A 12,414-nucleotide genomic window follows, 5' to 3' on the forward strand; every position below is an offset into this window, starting at 1 on the left:
AGCTTTCTGGGAGAAGGAGGAGCACATGGACTTGAAGTCCACTCAAAGGGATAAGTCACTAGCAGACGATCACATGCTAATTTCCTAAGAAGTAACAGGGAAGCATGTCCATGGTGTGAGAGTGGGAAGACCCACTCTTACTGCAAGCCTGCTGCATACTCCAGTGCTCAAGGCTCCCTCTCCCATCTTTCCAGATAGAGTCTGCTGCTGGGCCTCCCATCACCACCCTCGAGCACCCAGGAGACTTCCCTGGGAAGAGACTTCTGAATTTGCACTTAACTATGAGGAAGAAATGCACATTTATTAAGCATTTATGTGTCCAACGTGCTGCTGCTTTCACACAGTTTTTTTCAACCACAGAAGACAAATGAGATCATTCAAATTCAAAGATGAGAAATCCTAGGCTCAGAGAGGTACATAAACTTGAGCTAGTGTACACAGACCTGGCCAATCCAGGCAACCCTGGCTCTCAAGCATCAGGTGGGCTGCCTCTGTAATCAAACTGACTGTGTTGATTAGGTGACATGGTGGCTAGGCAGGGCCTTCCTTTGGTGGCTTTGACTATGAGGATAAGACTTCATCCTGGAGAGTCTCTCAGGGAGTCATCTGAGTGAGAATCCTTCAAGGAGCTTACCTGCAGGCCACAGCGGGGAGAACTGTCAAGAAAATGCTTTGAGGCAAAAGTGGTTACCACGTCCACCTTGTTACTGTCGTGGAGACCCATGAGGCCAGCTCAGTGCACAACATACCCAGACCCCTGATTTGGGGAAGATGCATAGTAATGGATCAGATTACCAGGCCTAACTTAATTACTCTTTTTACTCTTCATTATCAGGGAGAAAGCAGTGGGAAGATCCTCAGAGTTTCTTTTCTCCATACCGATGTGATCGTCCACGTCAGTGGGGCTCAGTCCAGTGCCTAGTGGCCTTCTCCCTCCTGCCAGTGCCACCTGGATTTTTCTTCTGGGATAGTGCAAAAAGCTTCCTCCTCACCTTTCATGAAAAAAATGTTTTCTGTTTTTCTTGATAGCCCTACCCTTCCCTGACCTCTGGTATTATTCAGCTTGGCTTGCAATTTATTTTAAGGATATCAATACCAACAAATCATTTTTTAATTTTCATGGCACTTGCTGAAAGTTTGTTGATAAAATAACCCACAAGTGCATGATATTGGTGGTAATTGTGTGTGGAGGGGGAAATGTCCTCTGCTGGCAGCCAGTTCTGGGAGCTGTGCTGGCCTACTGAGGAATGCAGGCTGTTAGGAAGGTGGGCCTTTCTACTCAGGGTCTAGCCTTATGGGTTCAATTGCTTTGCAAGAGGAAGAAAAGTGAATTTGGAAAAAATGCAACTTATGGTGGAGACAACTGAGGCAGAATCCCTAAAAGACATTGTATGTCAATGAGGGCGGAAAGGCTGGGATGTAATGGAAAGTAGGTATAAGAGGATGCAGTACTCAGTGAGATAAAAAAGAAAGTCCTTGGTGAACCCAGCTCAAATTGGGAAGCAATAATAGAGGTGAGTTCATCCATAAATCAGCTTGTCCATTTCTCTGCCTCTGGGTGGTATTACCTGTAATATCAGTTAGCCAGGATTCTCCTCTATCCCGAGAGAGTACTGAGGAGAAGGGTCTCCTGGGATCACAAGAAACCATCCAGTCTAATGGCCTAGTTGTTCATGTGAGGAAATGAAGCCCCACAGAGATGAAGTAATTTGTGTCATAAAACTACCTTGCGGCAAAGATGGGGCTGGATTCTGGTTTAAGAACTTTAGGTTCAGTGCTCTTCCATTTAGCAAATATATTCACACACCTAACCACCCACCTCCACCCACTCACCCATCCAACCATCCCTTCACCAATCCATCTACCCACTCACCTACCCATCTGCCTATCCTTTTACCCATCCATCTACCCACCCATCCATCCATCCACCCACCCATCCCTCCACCCACCCACCCATTCATCCATCTATCCACCCATCCATTTATCCACCCACCTATCCACCCATCCCTTACCCACCCATCCCTTCACCCATCCATCTATCTATCCATCCATCCATTCACCCATCCATTTACCCATCCATCCACACATCCCTCCACCCACCCACCCACTCACCCACCCATCCACCCATCCCTTCACCCATCCGTCTATCCATCCATCCATTCACACATCAACCTACCCATTCATTCATCTATCCACCCACCCAACCATCCTTCCACCTACCTACTCACCCACCTATTCCTTTACCCATTCATCTATCTATTCACCCATCCATCTATCAAGTGTGTACACTTGAAAATGGGTAAGTTTATGTTTTGTGAATTTTGTCTCAATTGAAAAACATATGATCTTCTATTTCCTTCAGGTCCTGGACTGAGTTGGGGCAGGGGAGGAGAGAGCATCCACTGGGCTACAGACAGGAAACTCTATGTGACTGCTTCTGGGCCTCATGAACAGGGTGATTTTCCTATAGAAAGTGCACCCTACAACCAAGAGGGCCTAATCCTGAGGGATCCTAACTCTTGTGGGCCATGTGGCCCTAGGCCCCCAACCAGGGGTATTTGGTGGGCTTTTCCCTCCATGTGTCCAGAGTCTTCTCCACAGCCTTACCAGAGGCAAGGCCACAGTGAGCTATGTGAGGAGAGGCCGCAGACTTTGAATTTATAACAGAAATATGAATTTGAAAACTCTCGACAACTTTAGTAACTGTCACTATTTTTAATAGGTTTATGCATTCAATTATTATCATTGTCACCAGCACATGGGGGAAATTTCAACGTGCCTCTTAAAAATGTCAGGTTTATTAGACTCTCACTCAAAGCTTAGTTAATTTTGTTGTTTTGTTCTCTTCTCCCTGCTGCTTTTATTTATTTATTTTTTGGTTGTGTGTGCATAGCTAGTCTAAACATATGGGCTAATTTTTCTCTCCTGGTTTTAAAATACTTTAATGAATTCTGCAAAGGCTCATAGCTGGAATGAGTACAAGAGGCACAATGCTCCCCTGAAGTTGGAGGGAAGGGGGTACCTGCTGGCTCTGCCCAAGCTGCCATCTGCTGGGCCTGTCCCTGGGTAGAACAATTCTTTCTCAATAGAAGCTGCAGGTCTTCTGGACTTGGAACTTTGGTTTCCACTTTCTTTTTGTCCGGGGTGGGAACATTGCTTCTCTCTTCCTGACAAATGGTCTTTTCAGAGAGTTCAAATGATTCATCGTTGACCTTGGGCCTCTAAAGAGGGTCTCTGTTTAACATCCACACTCACCACTTTGGATGATGACTTCTCCTTCATTCCTCTTGTCTTTCCTGGTACAGAACTGTTTTGTTGTTATTGTTCTTGTTGTTGTTGATTTTTAAAAATGCCCACTGAGAGTGAAGACATTCAGAAGATGCTTTGGACCAACTGCCAGAGGGCACATTAAATACTTCGGGTACCACAGAATTAGCCAGCTGATGCAGCCAAGGAAACGCATTCAGTAGTGAGATGTCACACCTGCCGTTGCCTCACTAGCCAGGGCTAGAGAAGGAGGGGCACGCAACAGCCACCTTCCTCAGTAGGCTTTCCTAGCATTTGAGTCTGTCTGCTGCAGGATCAATAACTCTAATATCTTCCCTGTGCTCTGCAAGGGCTACACAACTGTTAGCATGGAATCGTGAAATCCCAAGACAAGTTCTAGGAGGGGAAATTCGTGACTTTAGGTTGATTCATCAGATACCAATTTTCTATTTTAGGTTTTCTCTGGTAATCAATCTTTTCCTTATACTGTATGTGTGTGTGTGTGTTTGTGTGTGTGTGTGAGGGTTGGTGGGGGATCATGGGGTAGGGGAGCTAATTTAGTGTTCTTTTCTCATTTCTTAAGTTGGAGGCATAGCTAATTCATTTCTTTCAACCTTTTTTCTTTTCTAATGTAAATTTCAAAGCTATAAACTTCACTCTAATTGCTAAATTAGCTGCATCCCACAAGTTTTTATATATAGCATTTTTGTTATCAATAATTTCTAAATTTTAATTTCACTATGATTTTTATTTGATGTATTTGAAGCTTTTATCATTGTGTAATAATCTTCCTTATATTAGTTAATGCTTTACCTTACCATGTACTTAATCTGATATTGATACAGTCTCACCAGCTTTTTATTGCTAGTATTTGCTTGGTATATCTTTTTTCATGTTTTTGCTTTCAATTTTTGTGGACTTACAAAAACCATTTAATTGGACTTTAAAAACCTAGCCTGGCATCTTTTCCTTTTAACTGGAACATTTATCAATTTATATTTATTGTGATGGCTGATAGGTTTATTTCTCTCATTTTATTTTGTACTTTTTATCTGTTCCACTCTTTCTTATTCTTTCTCCTTTCTTGCCATCCTTTGGATTGATTGAAGTGCTGTTAATATTATTATTGAGCTTTTCCTCTACTATTTTGAAAACTTTTATATGTTTATTCTTTTAGTGCTTATCCTAGATATTTTAATATGCAAACTTAATTTAACAGTGTCTAAAATTAATCAGTATCTTTATCTTCCTTACAAATGATTTAAGAACCTTAGAATGCTTTAAGTCTCACCACTCCTTTTCCAGCTAATATACTATTTTTATCTAGTATTTTGAGTTATAGCTGTTTGTAACCTCACGATTTAGATATTATTTTTACTTTATTCAGTCAGCTTTTATTTAGATTTACCTACATACTTCCAATATAATATCTCATCATTCCTTCTTTGAGATCATTTTTATTCTGCCAAATGTACATTCTTTTAAATATCTGTTAATAGGAGTCATTTATCTGGAAATATACTTATTTCATCCTCATTCTCAAAGGATAATTTCTTGAGGTGTGGAAGTCAAATCATTCTCTTAGCACATTGAAGATATTATATTACTGTTTTCTGGCTTCTACTGTTACTGTTAAAAAGCCAGTCATTGGTCTAATTATCATTCCTTTGAATGTGATCTGTCTTTTCTCTTTGAAAGTATAAATATTTCTTACTTTAAAGTGCATGAATCATAAATATACAGTCTACTAAATTTTTACAAAGTAAATGCACCCATGCAATCATCACCTGAATTTTTAAAAATGAAAACAAAACCTTACAGCACTCTAGAAGCCTCCCTTAGTCATTACCCACCTCCCTAAAGATAAATACTGTTTTCATATCTGTCTTCATAGATCAATTTTGCCTATTTCTGATCTGGCTGGGTTTTTTTTTCCTTTTTGTCTTTTGTGTTTTACAGATTCACTCTGCTTTGTCTGGGTGAAGATTTCATTTGACATTCCTGCTTAGCATTTGCCAGAACTTCTGGAACTGAGTTTTGGTGTTCTTTAACAATTCTGGAAAACTGTTAACTCCTTCACCAGTGCCTCCTCCCCATTTCTTTTCTTTTTTTTTTTTTTTTGAGAAGGAGTCTTGCTCTGTCACCAGGCTGAAATGCAGTGGCACCATCTTGGCTCATTGCAACCTCTGCCTCCCAGGTTCAAGCGATTCTCCTGCCTCAGCCTCCCTAGTAGCTGGGACTACAGGCGTGTGCCACCATGCCCAGCTAATTTTTGTATTTTTAGTAGAGATGGGGTTTCAACATGTTGGCTAGGATGGTCTCAATCTCTTGACCTCGTGATCCACCTGCCTCAGCCTCCCAAAGTGCTGGGATTACATGCATGAGCCACTGCACCCAGCCCTCCCCATTTCTTTATTATTCCAGTCAAGCCAATAAAAATTAGAATTTCTTACCTTATTCTTCAGATCTCATCCTTTATTTCATACTGTCTCCAATCTTTTGTTTCCCAGGGCTATGTTCTGAATCTTTCAATTCACCAATTTCTCCTTCAGCTGCATTGAATCTGTATACTATTTGAGTCTCCACTGAGTTTTTAACTTTAGTTATATTTTTAATTGAACTTCTATTTGTTCTTTTTAAACACACGCTTGGTCATTTGTTATAGTCTCTTTTTCTTTGCTCATTATTTTCAAGGTTCCTTTTTATATCTGCAAGCATATTAAACACACTTATTTTATATTCTATGATAATGTTAATATCTGAAATATTTAGTGTTCTGATACTGCTGTTATTTCTGCTGGATTTCACTTATAGTACTTTGTTTCATATGTGTTTTATAATTTTTGATGATAACTTCATGTTTCTTGAGAATTCACCTGGGGAAATTATTTGAGGCCTCAGGCAAAATTGCATGCTTTCAGAGAAAATTTGTGTTGGTATCTGCTGGGCACTTTGGAGTTTTACCAACTGGATGCCATTTAAAATCAAATTTCCTGCCTGGGGATTTCAGTCACAAATTCAAATGAATGGTTATGATTCTCAGGGAAGATTTTTCCCACTCCTCCAAATATCAAGTTAAGACTTGTAAGTTTTCTCGCTGTTCCCTTCTGCATAGTGGGTTTATTTTAGTTTTAATACAGTTTTGTATTGTAGAATAGTTACAGATTTACAGGAAAGTTTCAATTAAGTACAGAGAGTTCCATATACTTTGCATCTAGTTTCCTTTATTCTTAACGTCTTATATTTCTATGGTACATTTGTCACAATTAACGAAGCAATATTGACAGATTATTATGAACTAAAGTCCACAATTTATTCATATTTCCTCAGTTTTTACCTAACATTCTTTTTCTGTCCCAGGATCTTATTTAGGAAACCATGCTACCTTTTATCACTGTGTGTCCTTGGGCTTCTCTTGGCTGTGACAGTTTCTTAGACTTTCCTTGGTTTTTATAACCTTGATACTTTTGAAGAACACTGGTCAAGTATTTTGTAGAATATCCCTCTATTTGGATTTTTTCATTATTAGACTGGAGTGAGTTGGTGGGGGACATCATCAAGTGGTATTGTTTTTCATTTATTCTTTCACTGAAGAGACAACTCTGTAGTCTTAGCTTTATGCAATCTGTTTTATTAGCTTGCTCAAGCTGGATGGGCTTGTGGCTTTATCTCCTGATTTCTGAGCCATCAGCAGCCACCAAGACAGAAGCTTAAAGTCCACAGGGTTTGGCAGACATGCCAAGGGCAGGAGCTGACCAAGGCTTTTGCTTATCTCCCAAGGCCTTGGCTTTCACTTTGGTTTGGCTTCTGCAGATCCTTACTTTCTTACTAGCTCAGCAATTCATATAGGAAGGTGTTTCAACATAATTCATCCAGCTTTTTATGTTGCTTTCATTGGGATAGTTATTCAGAAGACCATCCTGCTGGAATATAAATTTGCTAGAAGAGTCTACAACCCTACTTAAAGCCTCAGCCTTGTATCTCAACACATCTCACTTTCCATGTATCTAATTCTGTGTACTGACCACCTGTCAGGGACCAAGTATCTTGTTAGGCCCTCGGATAACAAGTGTTTAGCCTCTGTCTTTTTGTCGTTAGGCTATAGAGACTAGCAGAAAAACAGCATGTGATGGAATGGCATGGTGGAGAAGCCAAGGGAATGGTGTGGTCTCTTCCTTGGAGAGTGAGGAAGAGAATGCTGACAGGAAATGTCAGGGCAGAAGGCCGGGATCGAGCCAGGAAAGCCTGACAGGCAACACTCAAAATGTTAGCTTTTATCCTTAGAGCACTGGAAAGCCACTGAAGGTGTTTTGACTCAGAAGTGTGATGGTGATGCATGGGGCTTTTGGGAAAGCCCTCTACTGATGCTAGCGAGGATGTGTCAGAACCTGGGTTGAAAGACTAGTGACGAGGCTGTTACAACAGTCCAGATGATACCGTGGAAAGGGGAAGCAATAGAATCTGAGGTATATTTAGGAAGTAGAAAGTATAGGACTTGGTGGTGGTTTGGATGTGCAGAATAAAAAATGGAGAGGATCAAGGATCATGCTCAAGTCTCTGAAAAGAGTAACTGGAGGGATAGTGGAGCCATTCCTTGAGAATGGAATGCTGCAGATGGAAGGCACAGGTTTGTTAGGAAAAGCCAGTGCATTGAGCTTGTAACATATTTACTTTAAGCCACCTTTGAACATCCAAAAAGAGTTGTCGTATAGGCTGAGATAGAGTCCAGAGCTCAAAGACGAGGGCTGAGCTAGAGATATAAATGAATCCTGCTGGAGGTCCTAGGGCAGAGGGAGAGTGGTGGGGGAGAGGCTGTTGACAGTCTGAGAAAAAGGCAGGGGAGGGAACAGGTCATTACTCACCCAGGGAGGGGATGCTGGGGTACAGGGATTCATGGGATTCTTCCTTGTGGGCTTTCAAATGCTGAAAGAGGGTGCATTTTGTTCTGGAATGTGTATAACATGATACAACTTACAAAGTCCCTTCTGGAATATGATCTTATTGAAAGCTGGCCTTTTTCCTCCTGTTTGGTTCCACTCCCTGCCTAGCTCTTTCTGCTCTATTCATGATATTCCTTCTGTTCCTCCAATGCATCATGAACTTTCTTGCCTCAGTACTGTGCCTTAGGAGACCAAGGCAGCAGCACATTAAAATAAATCCTCAGGCAGAGCTATGTAACCTGGATCTGATGCCAAACCCTGTGACTTTTCTATCACACCTCAGAGCACGCTCGAGACATCTTCCCTTTAGCAAGGGGAGCTGGTCAGTTGCTGGATTTAGACAACTGGTTCCTCCAGGGAGAGTTTGAGAATTGTTCGGAGCTGGGTAGGTGTGTGCTAGCATTGCCAAAATCGGAGTAAGGTAGGAAGGCAAGTAGGTGGCCCTGGGCTGAGCCTAGGGAGGGGGGGTATGTATCTGAATGTGTGTGGGGAAGGGAGGAGGGTAGAAGTCACACAGGACAGACACCCAGGGGCCTCCAGAGACAAGTTTTGCCTCACTGATGCTTTGTCACTGACAGCACCAGGCCATCAGGCACATATGACATGAGACAGGTCCAGGACCTGAGATGCAGCTCCCACTTGGTGATGTAGGGTTCTTGACAGCAGGAAGGCCCAGGCTAAATGAACCTCTAGAAATGATTCCTGATTTGAGTTCCAGTCCTGATGGAACCTTGTGATCTGCTCAAGCACTTGTATAAAAACTGATGGAAAGCCCTCAGAGCAGTTGCAGAAAGTGTATCTGTATTTCCCAGATGACATCCCTGTGGCTCACAAGGAAAGCCTGGGCAAGAAGTTGGCCCTGTGAATGTGGGGCAAAAGGCTTGACCCCAGCCTCTCCTCCCCATCCTCATGTGACCCGCCATTCTGGCTCACCTCAAAGTCTAGACTAGTCTATTCATCCAACAGACATCTACTGAGCACCTATTACATGCCAGGCACTATGGGATACAAAGATGATTCAAACGTGAGTCTTTCCTTCTAGGAGACGAGAAAAGGAGATGAGATGAGTCCCAAAATAGTAACAGAGCAGAATGTAGGGGGTTCAGAGAGCTCCAAAGAGGTTTAAGGAAACTGTGGATCCTCTGGCCCTCTCTTTCTTCCTTGTTCAACAAGTATGTATAGGTGACCCACCTAGCCCAAGCACTACCATTCCCGTGGGCTCCCTGAGACAGGAAGACCTGCTTTTCCATGTGAGCTCTCCAGCTTCACTCCTGGTCTCCCTGTCCAGTGGGACAGGATCTCCTAACTTTCAAAGGCCTCCCTAACACCTGGGGCCTAGGTTTGGGATGGCAGCAGAGGCTTTGGACTCAGACTGGCCCATATTTGTACCCTGGCTTTGGCACACATGGTCTTGAGTGAACCTCTTTGAGATTCAGTGGCCTCACTGAAAAATAGGGATAATAATAGCACTGCACAGGCTCTGCATGTCAAATGAATAAACACATATGGAGATTGTGTTGCAGAGTAGATGTCCAGTCCATGCCAGTTTCCTTTCCCTTCCTCAGGGCTCTAAGCCTCCTGGGCTTCATCTATACTTCTGCCAGCTAAATCAACCTTCACTTTCAGGCCTGAAAGGCTGTGGGGGACAAGGGCTTATGGGATTTCAGAAAGGGAAGGAAACAACCAGACTCTACATCCTCTCTCAGACTTCCTCCAAGAGGCCTGCCACTCACTGGCAACCTGAGCCCCATGCCAGTATGGGGCTCACCAAGCATGACTGGCTACATGAGGTTTATCAGAGGCAAGATTGACCTTGGGTAAAATGACCGAGTAGGGAGCATTGTGCCCCATCTCTCTCCTCTGGTTCCCATGCCAAGGTTTTTTTGTTCTCCTCTTCCTTGGGATCAGGGCATGATTCAGATGCTTGTTTAACCTTGAGGACTAACTGACAGAAAAGTTTAATTTGTTCTTTCACCCAAGGGCACTTCCATTCAGTACAGCCAACCATCCTAAGGTCAAGTAAGCTGTAGTGTGGACTCTAAGATGTTTGAACTGAAAGAGTATTTAGGAGTGTGAGGAGGGCAGAGGGCCATCAGGGTCTCCTGAGAGCCCCTTGGGCTAGGGACATTTCCTACACCTTGAAAGGGGCTGCAGAGTGTATCCTGACCTCTGATTAACAGCTCCTCCTTTAGGTATAATTCTCACCTTGTGGCAGCCAGAGAAGGGGCCCTGCAGACCTCCTTCTACAGAAAGAGCAGTTGACAGGGTCCCAGCCACTGCACTCAGGAATTGACAGCCACTTCTGCATTGAGGCCATGCTTTCCACAGGCTGCTCCTGCTCAGCAATAAGCACAGCAGGGATACTGAGGTAGACCCAGCCCTGGGAGACAGGTGACTCCTTTATTGGCTTACTTTGGCTCAAGCACTTCCCAATGGCTTTAGACTGCCTGGCAGTCCAGGACACTTTCACCTCATTTTCTCTCCCTCTCTCCTTCACTCTGGGTCAGATTTGCATCGGTCTGACATATCTCCCAGGTTCCTCAACTCCCCCAACATCACCACCACTTTCTTTTTTTCTCTCACACAGGTGTTTTCCCTAACAGGATCCTTGCACCTTGAATCTTGGGGAACCTGAAACTTAAGCACACCTCCATGCCCCTCTGTCAGCAATGCCACTAATGCCATGGGTGTCTAAACCTACCCGCCTTTAAATGTGCTTCCTTTCCAGTAATGAGGCCTGGGGAAGGCTTTGGCCAAGTGTAACTAGGAGGTAATGCCGTCTAGTGTGTTTGTAGGAGTCTTGGCCAAAAGACAGATACAGTAGAAGAAAATATATCCAGCATGGCTAGACCTCACCTGCTTTCAATAAATGATATTTCAGCAGTTAAGAATGTTAACTCTTATAGAACAAAATGCTCTAAAAACCCAAAGAAAAACAAAACCCAATATATTTTAGCCATGAGGTAAAGTATTTAAGATGTGACATAAAGTGTGATAGGAAAGAAAATAACTTGATACGTGTATGTGCTTTGTAGAACCTATTGTACAATAGAAATACATCATGTAAATTGAGTGAACATCTTTTGAGAACAGTTTCATGCTGCTGGTTGCTAATTCTCCAGACAGGCTTCCTACTATGTGTGTTTCAGAGGGAGCCAGAGGCTGAGTCCAGAAGCAGCCGGAAAGTTGACATGGGTGAAAGTTAAGCTCTTCTGAAAAAGAAGCCAGAGATGATCTGAAGGCGTGAGCCTTGGGAGTTTGGCTGAACCTAGAGCGGCCTTTGGACATAGAGTGAGCAGCCCCAGCAGCCATTCCTCTGGCTCCTGTGTCATGCAGAGCAGCTGGCAGATGTGTAGGTGCAGCCAGAAGTTAGGCATTAAAGACTAAGCTTGAAGACCATCTCCTTCTTGAATTCCCCCTGATTTCCAGCTAGAAGGTGCTCCAAGTTGCTCCAGCTCACTTTGCCTGTGCATTGTACAACATGGTCCACTCTCTTCCTTGTATTGTGGCTCTTTGTATCTGGCTTTTCTCTGATGCTCAGCTCTTAACTCCTTGAAAGCCAGGACTATACACAGCCTGTCACTTAAGGCTTAGCAAGGTGATTACTTTGGAGCAGCTTAAAGCAGAGAGGAAGTCAGACTGGCAAGAAAAACCCACCACACAAAGCAAGATCTCCCTGAAAGGTCTCTGTGGATTTGTACTTGCAGGCACTGACCCTTGTTCTAAATTTCTGAGACCAGGCATAAACTTGAATATCATGAATAAGAATGCTATTTGATTTTATGAGCTATATTTTGTTCTTCCAACTTTGTGCTGTAATTAATTGTCTGGTAAGTCCATGGATGGGGATGACATTCAGATGCGTTTAGACTAATAAATTGTTGTTGTTTGCAAATGATACAGTTGCTTCTGGCTTAATAAGTGGATCCTAATAGACTTTTATGATGGGCATTTGATTTTTCAGCAGGGAAGGTGGTGCTGACATCCTTCCTTTTGTTTTTGCTTTTGTTCCTGAAGGCTTCCTGGCCTTGTACCAAAGCTCACTCAGGAAGCTCACTGACAAAGTCTGGCATTGGGTAATTGTTGGAAAATCTGCCCTCCAGCTAGCACCCTGTACTTGGAACTGAAGGGAATCCTAGGAAAATGTACTCCCTCCCTTTCTCCTATCACAACCTGGATGTACAGATGGTGACGTGCTATCTATGCT

Source organism: Gorilla gorilla, chromosome 1 (assembly GCF_029281585.2).
Source record: "Gorilla gorilla gorilla isolate KB3781 chromosome 1, NHGRI_mGorGor1-v2.1_pri, whole genome shotgun sequence".
Lineage (NCBI taxonomy): Eukaryota > Metazoa > Chordata > Mammalia > Primates > Hominidae > Gorilla > Gorilla gorilla.